The sequence below is a fragment of the Musca autumnalis genome, unplaced genomic scaffold (assembly GCF_047663935.1).
Source record: "Musca autumnalis isolate F117 unplaced genomic scaffold, ASM4766393v1 scaffold_5, whole genome shotgun sequence".
Taxonomy (NCBI): domain Eukaryota; kingdom Metazoa; phylum Arthropoda; class Insecta; order Diptera; family Muscidae; genus Musca; species Musca autumnalis.
Genome location: NW_027412088.1, coordinates 17,102,959 through 17,120,734, shown reverse-complemented (window position 1 = coordinate 17,120,734; position 17,776 = coordinate 17,102,959). Strand labels below are relative to the sequence as shown.

The 17,776-nt window shown below is 34.7% G+C and overlaps 1 protein-coding gene and 1 long non-coding RNA gene across 2 annotated transcripts in view; both read left to right on the top strand.

The window, feature by feature from the left end:
- The window catches only part of SLO2 (slowpoke 2), a 616,259-nt gene that overhangs the window by 106,561 nt on the left and 491,922 nt on the right, over positions 1 to 17,776 (top strand). The window lies entirely within an intron of this gene.
- The window catches only part of LOC141406458 (uncharacterized), a 202,731-nt gene that overhangs the window by 30,849 nt on the left and 154,106 nt on the right, over positions 1 to 17,776 (top strand). The gene's annotated exons all lie outside the window — the stretch shown is intronic.

The window sequence follows — 17,776 nt, the reverse complement described above, 5'->3', positions numbered from 1 at the left end:
TGAATTGACTTGACCTGACCTAAATGCTGCTTTTGAGATTGCTGGTGGTATTATTCGCCTTTGTTGGAAACGAAATACTGCAGCCATAAGCTGCTGCTACTGCTGCTGTCCATTATAAATAATAAATCAATGCCTTCTGTTTCAATGCGAAGAGTAGCAACAATGAAAACTTAAGTAAACCGAAGAAGACCGAAGAGGAACACATGAAAGTCAAGTGAAAATCAAGCGCGTCATAAAAGTAGTCTGAATGTTTTAGGTATTCACTCTCATCCCATTTCTAAGATGAGCCATTATATTTTATGGTGCTACTTGTTGGCCAGAAATTCATTTCATTTCACTTTGTCTTGAGGTCTTTAATTTCTTTATAAATACTTAATTTATGTGTGTGAGTGAATATTTTGAATACAAATGTAAAAGTTGCAGGTTTTTTCTCAGTTTCTTTTTTGTTATATATAAGAATTTCTTTATGTTATTATTATTCTTTATGTTATTTAAAAAATTGCATTTTCAAAGGTAATATGTATTGCATTCTTATTAAAAACATCTCAAAGGATTCAATGAACAAAAGGGCAAAAATATTTATTTTTCTTTCTTTGTTTATATTTTTCAATTTTATTAGAATGGGTAAACCGTCGGTCGGTCATAATGAAAAAAATATTCAGCACAAATAGAGAAAAAGTTTCTTTATTTTTTCGTAAAATGCTGATATTAAATTTCTGATACTTGCAGTTTGCAAATGAAAATATGAAGGTTATTGTTACGGATTTCACTTATACTTAACGCAGCGTAGACATTTTTTATTCCCCGATAAAATAATAAAATAAAAACGATCGTTCGTTTGAAATTAAAATTCTACAATGAATAATTAACGTTGCTTTACTGATTCTAAAGTAACTTGTTTTTACTATACTAAGATGGTTTTTATTCGCGGTCTAAATTACAATTCACTCACCCACCTGTTATTCTCCTATATTTATACTTCCCAATTTAGGATGTTCTACAATGGTCAAGTGAAATATGGCAATCGATTCGCAAATACAGATACAAACCCACTGATGAATGTAAACAAAAAAGGAGGCAGATGTAATAAATATGAGAGAGTCTTACTTACTTAGCCATTACAGAACATTTGTTCCATAGACCGAACTAAGAAAAAATCTCCAATTCTCTCTGTTTAGTGCTTCTCTTTCTGAAATACCGCGCCTTGTCATCTCTTCATCCACTTGTTTGCGCCATCTATTCTTTGGCCTGCCAATTGAGCGTGCACCGCCATGTGGCTCGAATTTATACGCCTTATTAGGCGCTCATTCTTATGATATGGCCTAGCCGACGCAATGGCTGCATCTCGATAAGTTTAACTATATTGATGTCGTTGTAGAGCAGATACAGCTTGTGGTTCATTCGAGGTCGATATTCACTGTCAACGCAAATTGGTCCGTAGCTCTTTCGAAAAATGTCCTCTCAAACAAGCCAAGCACTGCCTTATCTGCTTGCACAAGTACCCAGGCTTCGGAACCATACATCAGCACGGATAGTATCAGTGTTTTGTAAAGCGTTATTTTTGTTTGACAAGTTGTGGTTTTGTTTGTGAAGTGTTTACTTAAGCCAAAGTAGCATCTGTTCGCCAATACAATTATTCTTTTTATTTCACAACTGATGTTGTTTGTTGTGTTTATGGCAGCGCCGAGGTAGACGAAGTCTTTTACTACCTCAAAATTATAGAAACCAACTTCAACAGTTGGTCCGATCTCAATGGACGCATTGCGTGTCGACTCCATCAACTTGGTCTTCTCGCCGTTTACCGCCAGACCCACTTTAGCAGATTCTCCTTCGACCTTCATAAAAGTACCGGTTACTTCTTTTACTGATCGTCCTATGATTTCTATATCATCAGCATAAGCTATTGTGGCTATTGGTGTAGATTGTGCAACTTCTTTTGACGTTTGCCTCTCGTATAACCTTTTCTAGCAGTATGTTGGAAAGACCTGAAACCTCTTTTGGTACAAAACTCGTCGGAGAGGTTATTTCCTATTTTAACTGAAGATATTGTGTCAGTTAGAGTCATTTTACAAAGCCGAATGAGCTTTGCGTGGATACCAAATTCAGACCTGGCTTGGAATACCTTTGAATGTAGCGGGCTGTAAAAGGTTGCTTTATAATCGACAAAAAGGTGGTTGGTGTCGATCTGCATCTCTTGGGTCTTCTCCTGTCGAAGGTTGCTTTATAATCGACAAAAAGGTGGTTGGTGTCGATCTGCATCTCTTGGGTCTTCTCCAGGATTTGCCGCAGGGTAAATATCTGGTCAATGGTGGATTTGTCAGGTCTAAAGCCGCAAATTCAGACATGGCTTGGAATACCTTTTAATGTAGCGGGCTGTCGAAGGTTGCTTTATAATCGACAAAAAGGTGGTTGGTGTCAATCTGCATCTCTTGGGTCTTCTCCTGTCGAAGGTTGCTTTATAATCGACAAAAAGGTGGCAGGTGTCGATCTGCATCTCTTGGGTCTTCTCCAGGATTTGCCGCAGGGTAAATATCTGGTCAATGGTGGACTTGCCAGGTCTAAAGCCGCATTGGTATGGTCCAATTATTTCGTTGACTATGGGCTTTAGTCGTTCGCACAATATCCCTGACACTATTTTGTAGGCGATAGGGAGAAAATTTATGCCCCTATAGTTGGAGCATAAATTCGTATCTCCTTTCTTATGGACGGGCACAGGATTCTAATGTTCCAATCGTCGGGTACGCGTTCTTCCTGCCAGATGGTGCTAACTAGCTGATGAATACACTTTATCAGCGTGTCGCCTCCGGTTTTAAACAGCTCGGCAGGTAGGCCATCAGCTCCTGTGCCTTATTATTCTTCAGCCGGTTTATTGCTGTCATTACCTCATCTTGGCCGGGTGGTATACATTCAATACCATCTGCTGGGATTGGATCTGTGGTATCTTCGTCGACTTCGCTACTATTGGATACCAAACGTTGGAAAATGTTCTTTCCCTATTCTTAGCACACTATCTGTATCAGTTACCAGATAACCTTCCTGGTCTCTACAGGAGGATGTGCCAATTCCAAAGCCATCAGTTTAATGCTTCACTCTTTGGTAGAATTTTCGGACTTCATTCTGTCTCCTGTACATCTTGATTTGTTCACACTCCTGCTTTACCATTTCTCTCTTTTTCTTGCGGAAAAACGTTTCTCTTCTCTCCTTTTCTTCCGATATCTCTCTCGTGCGCTACGCGTTGCTACTGATTGTAAAGTAGCTCTAATTGCCGCATTTTTCTCTTCGGTAGCAGCACGACACTCCTGGTCATACCATGGATTCCTTGGTGGAGGTCTCTGGTATCCAAGTACTGATTTTGCGGCTGTTTGCATGGAGTGGTCAATATTTTGCCATTGTGTTGTTATGTTATCGGGACAAGAAGTGCTCGCATTAAGCAATTGGGCTAGTTGAGTGGAATAGGCTGTGGCTATCTGTTGTGTTTGCAGCCTATTGTTGTCCAACTTCCGCGTTGTGTCTGTTCGTCTTTTATTTGCAACGTTTAGACGGGTACGTACCTTTGCTGCAACAAGGTAGTCATCCGAATCAATGTTTGCGCCTCCGAACGATCGTACATCCAAAACGCTCGATGAATGTCTTCCATATATCACAACATGATCAATTTGATTACTTGTTATTTGATCTGGAGACAGCCAGGTACCCTTATGAATATCGAGATGATTAAATCTGATACTGCAAACTACCATGTTTCTTGCAGCTGCAAAGTTTATCAGTCTCATACCATTGTCAGGTGTTTCACTGTGGAGTCTGAATTTCCCCTTTCCAATTTTGGTATTAAAATCGCCTAGAATGATTTTAATGTCATGGGCAGGGCAACGGCATATGTCCGTTTCTTCTAAGCGCTCGTAAAATATATCTTTGGTCTGTTCGTCTTTTTCTTCAGTGGGAGCATGAGCGCAATTAAAGCTGATGTTGAAGTATTTTGCTTTTATTCGAATTGCAGCAAGTCTTTCATTCACTGGGGTGAAGCTGTAGACCAGATGTTTTAGTCTCCGACTAACTACGAATCCGCAACCAAACTCATGCTTTACGTCGTGGCAGCTATAATACAGTACGTCACCTTTAGATGTTGTGGTGACGCCTTTCCCAATCCATCGTATTTCCTGTATGGCAGTAATATCGGCCTTGTACTTTTCAAGTACGTCTGCCAATGCGAAGACTGCACCTTCTCTATAAAGAGTGCGAACATTCCAGGTGCAGATTCGCAGATCATGGTTGCGGGGTTCGTCAACTCAGAGGGGCTTGTTTTTCTTTTCTTTCATTTTTTCATAGTAGGCTGTTTTTTTCTAGGGGATGGTTACTAACCCGACGCCCAAACCCAAGTTTTTAACGTTCTTATGGGTGAACGCGCGGCACATGTTAGCTCACTACCTTTAACGGGTGTTAAAGGCAGTTCCGCAGGTGAGGTTCGTGTCCACGGGGAGGTTCGTGTCCACTTGAGATGAAAGAGGGACCAAGATAAATCCTGGGCTTTGCCATGTTGAAACCGGTCAAGACCGTTCCTTGGTATCTTCCATCCCCTATGTCACCCGTCTAATACAGTCCATCCATTTATCACAACCCTTTTCCTTTTTAATTTTGGTGTTGGAATCGTCGAGAATAATTTTAAGTCCTTCACCGGTCTTTTCCAGGCACTCATCCGATTAAGTCCAGAGACGAAATGTCACACTTTTACAGGTTAAGTCATATCAAGTTTCATGGTAGCTAGGGTTTGTAACGTCTTTTATATGTTTTGTATTTTTGAACAGAACTATAAAATGTTTGCGAGTGTCGTCACTATAAATGTGGTAGTACATCATTTGATGGGAAATGTGGAGATGCAAATGTTAACTCTTTGGGTTAAAGGCAGGCCCAAAAAGTATCTGTGTATTCCATTTAAATTTGCCTACATTTTATTTAAAAATAAGCTTTGCAGAGGACCTTCCGTATATATAGGAAAATTTACGCTACGCTCTGAAGTCCCAATTTTAGCCTAATCAAAATAAAAGTACGCACAAAATACTTCATATTTGACCTTATATGTTTATATAGATTTTTGAAAAGTTTAAAAGTTTCTTCCCTTAAACAGATGCAGGCAAAGGTATTTGGTGTTGTTGATTGAAAAATATGTCCACAGATGGAAATTAAATATTTGTGTAATTATAATGCAATGGGCAATGCCTTAAACCAAACTTGTATGCACTCTTACATACATACTTCGCCAAGAGATTAGTTTTTTATGGTCTACGAAGAACATAATTATTTGGGTATTAATTTAACAACCTGGCAATTTTCATGTTTTATTTGCGACTAACGAATGGATATCGTCGTCGGCACATGTTGAACAGCAGCATAAATCAGTGTAAGGTGACAATATATTGACAATATTGATGTGTCTGACTTTGTGAATCAACTGCATTTTCTTTTTTTGTCACTGAATTTTATGTGAGGTCATATATCTTTGACTAAAGGTGTAATAAATTCTTGAATCAGATGAAATTATTTGTTTTATGGATGTTGTTAATAAGTGAAGCATAAATCTAAAGGGTCGTATGTTTTTTTCTTCTACCGAAGCATCTTGTATGTATTTTATTTGAGGGTTTCAATATTAGGTCTGCTAACAATTCTAATGTTCAGAGTTGCCAAATTATGATGAGAGGATGGGTAATGATACGTTACAGACCTGAATTTCGCACGCACTAAGGCTTTGAGGATTTGTTCTTTAGAGCAGATTTCCTCTAAGCTATTTTTCTGATTTCCTCTTTTTCATTTTAGTTTACGAAACATTTTATTTTGAAAACAACTCTCATAATTGATATCGTCCTTAAGTAACATATTGTTTCAATAGTTAAATGATTACCTATGGGCTCTTCTAAATAATTCAATTTTGTTGTTGTTGTTTTCAAAAATACTGTAACAAATGTTACAGCTATCCGTCCATTCGATATTTTATATCCACTGAATTTATCAATTATTCAGATATTTACTTGGCATGCTGGGCACGTCTGCCGTATTAGGCAGAGCCAAATTGAGGCACATAAAGGCACCAAGTGGAAAAAACTTTCAATCACCAAACATCATCATCATCATCGAAAGCAACATCTTCATGTAAGTAGCAAAGGTGTTATTCACAAGGGCTTGCTACACATAAAACTGAAACTCAAAGATTCATTTCGTTGTTGTTAATACTTGACGTTTATTCAACTTTTATCGTTCAATAGAATTTGTAGAGATACACATCTACAATACTACGTCATACTACCACACACAATTAGAACAGCTGTACAAATAGTTTGTGGTAGTAGACATAAATAAAAATAACCACTTCACCTGAAACAGCGTATTGAATCTCCAAAGGAGAAAAGTTAAGTGCCGGCACGAGTATAACTTTGAATGGAAGACGATAATGAATTCTCACATTAAGCCCATCCATTCCGCATTCAATTCAATAAGTAATATACTTTTCCCAACTTGTTAGGCAATTATGGTAACCATTGTTGAATATCAATTGTAATCAAGCCTCCTCCTTCTACAATAGAATTAAATACAGGAAATTGATTTTGTATGAGTTCCGATATATATAGGTGGTCTTGTTAGAGTTACAATGATACAGATTAGGTTTAGTGCCGAAATATAATGATGGAAAATGGAAGACGGCCACAATAACAAAAAATGTAAGTTAACAACTATCAATGCTAGCAACAACTATCGTGTTGCTAATGAGAAACAGGTGGTGTTAATTCTTGGACGCTAGCAGTTTGTGAATTTTGCTTTATTTCTTTATATTATAGCTGAAACGTTGTTGTGTATGCTTCAAAGTAAATATCGCTTTTGTTGTGATGATATATGTTTATGTCAAAACTTAATCGTGGAGATTAAAATACATTAATGATTTCAGTTTTCATTAATAAATGTCTTCGAATATCGACAACATTTCTTGGAGTTTAACAACATACTGCACATTTACATGGGATATGGAAATTGGTCTTTATTGTTATAATTTTAGTGGCTTTTTTAACACTGTTCATATAAATTAAATTATCATAAAAATTATTTCGTTTTGATTTTGTTAATATTAAAAATGCTTATTTATTTTTGGTTTCTTTTATATCACACAACAATAGACGCCACAAAACACAAAAATAATTGTAGACTAATGTTTTATTCGCGATATTTCAAAAGACATTTTGTTGAAATAACCAAAATTTGTTTTGATAATTTTGCTATGGGTAACTATGTTTTTCTGTTCAATTTCAAACTATGACAATATATTTTGACAGGAAAGTTTTGGCAGTTCTACTTCTTTAGGATAAATAAACAAATTTCGGATTCTATAAATAGTCCGTTATATTTTATCGTTAATTTTTTATTTGACCTTATATATTTATAGAACTATGGAACGTTTAAAAGTTTCTTCCCTCAAACAGATGTAGGCAAAGGAAAAAATGGAAATTCAATATTTGTGTAATTTTAATCCAATGGACAATGCCTCAACCCAACTTTTCTATGTACTCTTATACTCATATTTCGCCAAGAGATTAGTTTTTATGGTCTGCGAAGAACATAATTATTTGGGTATTAATTTAACAACCTGGCAATTTTCACGTTTTATTTACGACTAACGAATGGATATCGTCATCGGCACATGTTGAGCTGCGGCATAAATCAGTGTAAGGTGACAATATATTGTCAATATTGATGTGTCCGACTTTGTGAATGAACTGCATCGCTTTTTTGTCATTGAATTTTATTTGAAGTCATATATCGTTGGTAAAAGGTATAATAAATTTTTGAATCACATGAAATTACATGTTTTACGGCTGTTGCTAATAAATGAAGCATAAATCTAAGGGGTCGTATGTTGTTTTTTTGCATCGGCTCTGTATGTCAGTATAATGCTTAGTTCTGACAGTTCTTTAGGATAAATAAAAAAATTGCGGATTCTATAAATAGTCCGCTAGATTTAATCTCTCATTTTTATTTTTTTTTATTTTTATAGTTTGCTTTGCTTTAACGCCTAAATATAGTGGAAATTTAAACTTATGTTCGCAAAAAATTTTTAAAATAAATAATAAAATGCGACGAGCTAAATTATTGGTTTCCGTAGAATGAGTCAAATATTTAGCTTCTAACGATTTGATCGATGGTAAGTCCATATTCTTCAGAATCAGAAAATGACTATTTCTTAAAAACTCAATTATATAGCACGGTGCTCTTGAAACAAATTTAAATGGAAGGTGCTTACACCTCGGAAGTTTTTGCGGATTTTGAAACAACAATGTTCATAGATGAGAAAAATTAAAAAACAAAAAAAAAAAAAAATCCGGAGCGCTTTTTAAGCAAATCGCGATTCAAGTTGACACTTTTAAGGTTTTTTTTTAGGTTTTCACGATTGTAGCTATGAAAGTTCTCTACAAGATTGTCTTTTATGACATCTTCCTAGTTTTTATCGTTATTGAGTTATTGAAGTTCAAATTAGGACAATGGATTGACTGTATCGCCTCCTTATATTACAATGTTATGCAGAGTGCACCTTAGCTAACTTTAAATGAGAACCGCTTACACCAGAGAAGTTTTCGCGGATTCTGAAACTGCAATGTTTATAGATGAAAAAAATCCAAAAACCAGAAAAATCGCTGAATGGATTTTTTAGTAAATCGTGATCAAAGTTCACATTTTTCGGGTTTTCTTAGGTTTCCACGATTTTGGTTGGAAACCGGAAGACCTATCGAAATCGGACTAAAGAAAATGTTGTAGCAGTGAAAATTTTGTACAAGATTGCCTGATTGATCTTCGTGAAAACCTAAAAACCCTTAAACATGTCAACTTGAATCGCGATTTATTTAAAAGGCCCTCCGGCGATTTTTTTTGTGTTTTGATTTTTCTCATCTATGAACATTGTAGTTTCATAATCCGCAAAAACTTCCGAGGTGTAAGCACCTTCCATTTAAATTTGTTTCAAGAGCACCGTGTTTGTTCTATCAATTTTGTTCGGCTTTATTTGAATTACTTTTTAATTAAAAAAAACCACCCATAGTCGGACAGGGCCGAGCATATTATACCCTACACCACTTCCCCTGGGGACTAGTTTTCCACGGAATTTGTTGTGTACATACATATTTCTTCAAAACAACTAAAAGTTGTATTGAGAAAAAATATTAAAGACAGTTCGAAATAGTCTTTCCAGCCCATATTTTTAGGTAATACACTAATTTTTATCAAAACCTTCAAGACACCGTAGAGCATTGCAGTTAGCATATATTAAAAAAAAAAACTGGGAATTTTCGTTTCATGATTTCAAAACTTTGTAACGTAACAAATGCCACATTCCTACGACAACACCTACGGTCTTCCACTACCATCGTAATAGGTATTAACCGACATGCTCCCCACAACACCTCCATCTACGACAGTCATGCATTGAAGCCATTTTCTTGCTATAATCGATGTACAATATATCACATTCACTTCATACCAGCCTTGTTTTAGGTATTCCAGTTTTCGCCGTTGAAGTCAGCTTGCTGCTGAAGGGGGCTTGCTATCCACCAAGTTGGGATTCTTGGTACTTTTTGGAAGAGAGTACCAATTGTGGCTGTCCCATTAATACAATGTACACAGAGACTTTTGGTTTACTGTTTCCTCAAGGAGACTTCGATTTCCCATTCAACGTAGAGACTTGGTTTTCTGTCCCACACGGAAGTTTCAGCTTTCCGTCGCATACGGAGACTTCGGTTACCCGTCACACAAGAAAGTTTCGGCTTCCCGTCTTACAAAGAAATTTCGGCTTTCTGTCCCACACGGAAGCTTTGACTTTCCGTTCAACACGGAGACTTCGGTTTTCCGTCCCATACCACAATGGTCCCAAATCCAAATTTGCTGGCCAAAACTATTTCGACGTCCATTTTGTATTGAAATTAATTATTATTTATAATAAATGTGCACAAACAGCAATTTTTACGTTTTATCGACCAAAATGACCAAACACTGCAAAAATTTGTTGAACAGGGTGGTCCCGTTGTGTGGGGTCTAAACCAAAACATTGACCTACGTTAATAATTTTTGGTACGAAGGATTCATATCTTCCAAGAGGTCAAAATACAAAATTTCAGCCGAATCGGTCATAAAGGGTCGCTAAAGTCCACAAAATATCTAAAATCGGACAGTACTTTTATGTGGGGGCTATGACAAAAAATTGACCTATTTTCAAAAAACAATAATACATACTTGTTTTCTACACTCTGAAACCCTTAAATATGAATTTAAAGGACAATTGGTTGATAGATGCGGCTATTACCGGTCTATTTCAATTGGATACTACGTACAATCACAATTGGTATTTACAAAAAATTCTCCCATCTTGAAATAGAAAAATCCACTTTATTTTAACTGTGGCAAATTTGAGCAAGAATTTATTTCTCAATTTATTAGTTCAGTCCCCCAGCTATCTTCCGAAATCAATTTGGAGGTGGACAAACTTGGACATTTTTTTTTTAAAGTTTAAGAATATTTAAAAAGTATTTGTAAAAAATAATTTTTAATATATATAAAACATTGATTTTATTACGCTAATTTTACAAATTACATCGTTCTTTTTGTAAATGTTATGAAAGTACTCATTAACAGCTTTCCGATTCTTAATAACTTTGGTCTCACTTCTGTATATTTATGCAGCGACGCAATACAACAAAAATTGTATATTTTACAGCACAAAGCCTGTTTTATTTTTACATAAAAAAGTGTCAACTTTGGTACTGCGCCAATCAACGAATACTAACGTTATTTACAAAAACTAATTATTTTCAGATGACTTGATGTGTTTTTTATTATTCTGTGCAAAAAAAATTAAAATTTCGAAACTTCAAAAATAGGGTTTTGGCCAAAAATTTCCTGATTGAAACCTATGTGCATTCTTTTGTATTGGTTATTGAAACATAAAATTTTTCAAGATATTAATAATTTCTATGATTTATATAGCTAAAGGACCTCTTAAAGTGGTCGTCTATTGAAGGATTATGGTTTGCTAAAAGATTCTAGTTTGGATCGAAACCGGTCTTCTATAGGTAGAAGTCCTTCACAAGGGATCTACTATGGAAAGAAGATCTCTTAAATCGTTCTTGAGGCACCTGTCGTCTGTAAGTAGGAAAACTTAAAAATAGGTCTTAAGATAGAAGACATCATAAAGAGGTCTTCTTTAGATAAAAGACCTCCATAGGGTGTACCTTGTAGCTAAATAAGACCAATAAGATAAAATGTCTAATTTTTAAATTTTTTGCGAAATTAATTCAAGTTTACGTTAACTGATTGAAGAGCAGCTGTCAATATGAGAAAAAACTTTTCCAGCCTTAAAATACAAAACGAGATTTCAGACAAGGTGACAATCCATCGAGTGACCTATTTAACAAATTACATTAAATAATTATAAAAATAGCAGACTCTTTATGATATGTTACTCTATATATTTTTTCATTAATAACAGTGTGCAACATTTTTGAGCCAATCGCGTGCAAATTTTATGAAAGTACAATACCAATAGGAAAAAACCATATTTAGGCCTTGTTTTCTTAGATCGAGTTCGGCTTTTATGGCCTCATCTAATCTTGGTTTAATATTGAATTTTTAAAACAAATCGGGGCTGTATCTCTGAAACCAATACGAATCTTATTTTGACCTATGCAGCAAACTTGTATATAAGAGCAAGAAGAAAATATTTGAAGGAATAACGAACTCGAAAAACTGCATTTATTGTCTCAAATTTTATAATATATCTATCTATGGAATTCCATAATTTGTATATATGTATTTCGCAGTGTATCTCCAAAACTGTTAAATTTTTCTTAATTTTACCTTTTGGGAAAATATTCGCTGGAATGTAATACACAACTCTTCGGAACTTTATATTGTTGTAAAATGCCTCATTCGCCTTATTTCTAGCAAATTTTTCAACAACAATTAGATAAATATTTCAACAATTCATTGAAATCCCCAACATGAGAATAAACAGCCAGTGAACATTGTTTGAAATAAGTTTTGTAGAAGGTATGTTATGAAATACCCCTTACACAAAGTGAAATAACCATTTTAGAGTTTCAGAATGTTCTGAAGACGTAATGGTTACATTATTTGGAAAATTTTGCGAATGGTTACTCGGTTCAGCTCGCAACAGTTTAGTTGCTACTGACCAGAATTCCAGAAGTTATGTTAACTTTTCTATATTTTAACGAGTTTGATGCGCTTGATTCAGTTTTTCATAGTTCATCTGTTTGACACATAAGTTCTACTACTTAAGGGCTATAATATTTCTGAAGACTGCAAAGCAAAATTCTTATTAATTTCGGAGATAAAGGTCCGATCTGTGGAAAAAGGCCCATTTTAGCTTTGTTTAGATGAGGCCATAAAATCCAAACCCGATCTAACAACACAAAACCCAATTAAAGTTTTCGAGTCTCAAAACGTGTTTTCAGAAAATGCCCATTCGAAGTTGTTTGCATTTTCAGTGTTGCACAGTGTAATATACAATATATGTATGTTCGTAATAATCATTTTTTTAGCCAATTTTTTAAATCAATTTGCCATAATAAAAAGCCATGAAATATAATTAATTTAAATATATTAAATATCACAATGATATCCTCTTATCACTGCAATAAGTGATAAGTATTAATTAAGAAATCGCATCACGGACATTTAATTCGATAATGCAAAAAAACTGACAAAATATTTCCAGCAAATAAAAAATTCGCAGTAATGTATACGTGATGTTGCACATAAGTACATTAATAACACTCATACGCCGTAATGTATTACGGGCAATCAATATAAATTATACGCACTAAAGGCCAACATGTGCCAGCGATTTGTGATCACTTTCAGTCTCCCGTAATCAGTAAACAAATTAAATTTATTATTGCTAATAGTAATTAAAAAATCATCATTTTATTGTAAAGATTAAAAAAATAATATTTATATTGTTGAGTGTTAAAAAAAAAAAAATAAAAAAATATATTTGTAGCACAATTTAAAAAGCTCTTAACACATCTTATTTAAAACAATTTTTGTTTTTTGGTATTGTAATCTTTAAATTTCATGTTAAAAAATGTTCAATATAAAATCTCCACATATTTAAAATGTATAGTGAATTGTGGTGGCATGTGTAACGTTTGTAAATTAATTAAATTACAGCACTTCCACTTTATCATTAACTGAACCGAAACAAAAACCCATCTAGATTATGGTCTCTACAGGCAGAGTACATGCAACCTTTGATATCAAGCTATTGGGGGGAGGGATATCTCAACCTTCCCAATTCAGTATTTCCCGCTGTCCAAATGAAAGCATTTCAACAGCTCCAACAGATGGTTGAAATTGAAATGAACTTAACCACTATACAAACACCAAAAATAAACCGCAATAACCAAAACTCATTCTACTCACACCGAACGAGTTTCATTGCCCCCTCTGCACCCACAATAACACAAATTAATATACAACACGTTGAGTAGTAGCATCAACTCCTTTTGCGAAAAAATATATTACCAAATCCCCCAGGAACATCAATGTTCAATGTGACTGGAAACTATATTCAATTGAAGCGAAAGGCGATTCTTTGAATTAACAATATAGCCACTCAATTTGGGTCAATTGAGGCAAATGCCAGCGGGAAATTTTGTTACGTGCAACGGTCAAGAAGGGGTGATAGGATTGATTAATATTTTAATATTTTAACTAAAGAAATAATTGTTAAAGAGTTCGTAAATTAAATGAGTGCGGATTGCAACTAGATAGAAATAATTATGTTTTTCAGTTTAAGCTAAAAGATAATTATGAACGTATCAAAACTTACAATTTCATATTAATATTAAAAGTTATAACAAAATTATTGTAGAAGTCATCTGTGGTTTTGGAATCTAAACTATATAAAAATCTCCAGTGTCCGTCTAACTCGATTGTCCCTCCGACGTCCGATATATGAAATCAATAATACACACTTTTTAAGTGTTTGAATCATAATGCAATAAATGATGTCATGTTTATACCAGTTTTCAGGCATACCAGTGCATAACTTGTCTTATTAAACCACATCACTTTTTCATATATTAAAATCTCTCTTATCTTTCATTCCCACAACCCTATTGCAGGCTACACAACTAGAACCTATACCATTGATTGTAAAACCATTTCCAAACTCATTACGAAAACATTATTCCCTTGTATATGGGTACAATATACAATTTATTCGTGTGCGTGCATGTCCAAAAATACATAGAGGTGTACATACATATAGGTACATATGTATGTATTAATTTTCATGCAAATTGTACATAATAATGAATAATTAATTCGGTTTCCATATAGAAAACGCGAACACAAACATAAAATGTGCTTTGGTAAACACAAAACTTTTTTTTTTGTTTCTGAGTTTGGTCGCGTGTAAAAACAAGTGACACAATTAAGTGTGAACCGAACAATGAACATGGCGCGGCACATGGAATCTGTTTGGGGGCTAAGGGATTTATATGATATTAGCAAAGGAGACATAAATTTCATAAACAAACATACAGACATAGGTATGTATATGTATACACATATGCATGGGAAATTTCTTGTCGCCAGGAATTTTAATAATTTCTAAAGGGTGTTAGTTTTGGGGATTATGGATATTTGGATACATAAAAAATTAGGGAATGCATTTAAAAATAAACATAAAAATTAAATTGAAATTCAGTTTGTATTGCGTTTTTATATATATTCTTAGAATGTTTTTAATTTAATTACAAATTCGAAATCAATAATTTTTCTGTTGAGTGCAGTAAAAAACATATTTTTTTTTTTTTAACACCACTTAACAGAAAAATTATTGATTTAGTTTAGGTTAAAGTCCTCATCAATTTTATTTGCAATAAAAAATTTCCTAGACACATATAAAATAAAAAAGTTGTAAAGACACAAGTCTTACATTACTTCAAATAAATTACATGCTCAACTGCCAATTGAGTGTGTAAATTTTTTTACACATTTCTAAAAGTCAATTGCAATTGTAAACAAACCAGACTGCCCACAATTTCCAAAAGTTGAAGTAATTTAAAAGCAATAAATTACAAATAGACAAATTGTAAGCTATAACTTGTTATTGCATATAACAATTGCTTTAATTTAAAAGAACTTAATAATAACAAAAAAAAAAAAAAATAAAATAAAAAAAAATATATAAATAAAAATTCTATTTGAGAAATCAAATTTCGATGACAAGAAGCCACTCACACATTTGATATGTCTGATGAGCTGCAAAACCAAAAGCGAAAACACTTGGCATAATTTGGTGGTTGTGTGGGTTCGAATCTTCGGGTTTCCTTTTTCACTTGCAAAAAATCTTCGAGCATCGAGCTCAACTCTACCGAAAAAATTAATGTAAATAAAATAAATTGCAAAAGATGCACTAGATGCATTTTTTTATGATTAGTTTAGTAATCTTTTCATAGAGCCTTCTATAGATAGAGTAACTCCTAGGGGTCTTACAGAGCTAAAAGACTTGAAAGGTGTTATCTATATATAGAATGCATCTTAAGGATCTTCTACCGAAAGAAAATCTCATAAAGATGCTCCTTTGAAAGAAAACCTCGTAAGGTTTTCTATAGACAAAATAGCTTTGAGAGGTATGGATAGAAAACGTCTTAAAAGTCGTCTCTGGATCGAAGATCTCTTATAGGTCTTCTTTTAATACAAGACCTCTCCAAGGTCTTCATAATAAAAATATCTTCTAACGGTCTTCTTTAGATAAAAGACATCATAAAAGTCTTCCAAGGGTGTGCTAAAGGCAGAATACCTCGTAATGGTCTTCTATAGATAGATGGCCTCATAAAGATATTCTAAAAGCAGAATATTGCCTAAAGATCTTCTATATATGGATGATCTCAAAATGGTCGTATACCGATTAAGAATCTCTTTAAGTTCTTCTATATATGGATAGACAATATCCTAAAGATATTCTATGGATTGAATACCTCCTACACCTGAAGGTCGTCTATAGATGGAAGACCTTCTAAAAGTCTTCTGTATTTAGAAGGCCTCGCAAAGGTCTTCTATAGGTAAAACACCTTTTAAAGTTCTTATAGAGATAGGAAACCTCATAAAGGTCTTCCATAGATAGAAGACCTCTTAAAGATCTTCTGTAGATGTGTGACCCCCTAAAGGTCTTATGCAGGTAGAAAACTTCTTAAAGGTATTCTATATGTACTTGGCCTCATAATGGTCTTCTTTGACGGAAAACCTTAACAAGTAAAAAAGTATCAGTCGACTTTGCTGACAGAGATATACCCTCAGCTCGTGTGAAATGAAATACCTTTTTTCCCAAAAAAAAACTTTTGAATTTAGGGGATTTTCAAAATTTTGGGCGTATAAACCGACAAAAATATGGATAGGATTAAAGCTAAAAAATTTTCGGGGATATCGATAGATAGGTTATTTTTACCATACTAGCCTACGAAAAACATAATATCGCTGTAAATATCCCGGTAAATATGTCCAAAGGATCGTCGAACAGACCCTTAACCACACAATAATGTGGAAAATTTGTGTGAGTGATACCCCAAATATTGGACAAATAGGGCCCAAATTAAAACATAAACTAAGTTTCGACAATATGTAGGCATACAAAGTTTAGACCAAATCGGTTGCTACGTCTATTATATATCGCGCGTACCATTTTAGCGAATATTTTCGAACTTTTGTGGGGGAGGTACCGAAAGGAGTGGACCTTAAGCACCACCTTTGAATTTCATCTAATATTCGGTTCGAGCTCTCCAGCCAATAGATATGGTGCCATAGAGATTTTTTACAAAATTGGGCTGTTTTCTCAAGAAGTATGGACTTGCCCCTGAAAAAGACTTTTTTTGCCGTAATTGAGGCAGCGAATCCAAGTTGCTTCAACAAAAATCAAATTGATTCGAGAACAGGTCTTAAAGTGAATTTGTCCAAAATTTTGTGTGGGAGGTACCCGAAGGAGTGGATAAATATAGTCCATACTCGAACCTGAAGGCCGCATTTTGGATAGAATCGGCAGTTATCTTGCGCTCCAACCACTACACACGGTCTCATAGGTTTTTTTTTTGCACTTTTCAGGCTATTTTTTCAGGAAGTAAGGACTTGCCCCTGATGAAATTTGTACCGCCATATGGGGGGCAGTGAATACAAATTGCTACAACAAAAATCAAAGCGATTGGAGAGCAGGTCCTAAACTGTTTTTCCGAAATTTTGTGTGGGAGGTACCCGAAGTAGTGAACCGATTTAGTCCATATTAAAAGCTCATCTAAGTCTGGTAGAAATTTCACGATAGACCAATTCAGTTACTTTCTTCAAGAGTTATGGTGCTCACAAATTTTCCCAACATTTTTGAACTTTTGTGGGGGAGGTACCGGAAGGAGTGGACCGATATAACCCATTTTCGAACTTAATCTAAGTTTGGACAAAACATTACGAAAACCAAATTTTGGACCGAATCGGTTGATCCGTTCGAGAGTTATCGTGAGCTCCAGACAGCCAGCCAGACAGACAGGCGGACGGACATGGCTAAATCAACTACAAATGGTAAAGTTATCACAGTCAGATCGACCGTGCTCGGATGGCGGCAGGCTGCTCGATACGCAGTATTAGTGGTTGGGTTGGTGATACCTGGATTGGTGCAGTAGGTTTGAATAGACTTTTCCATAGTTGGCGTGCTGATGATACTCGGCGCCGAATTCGGGTTGAT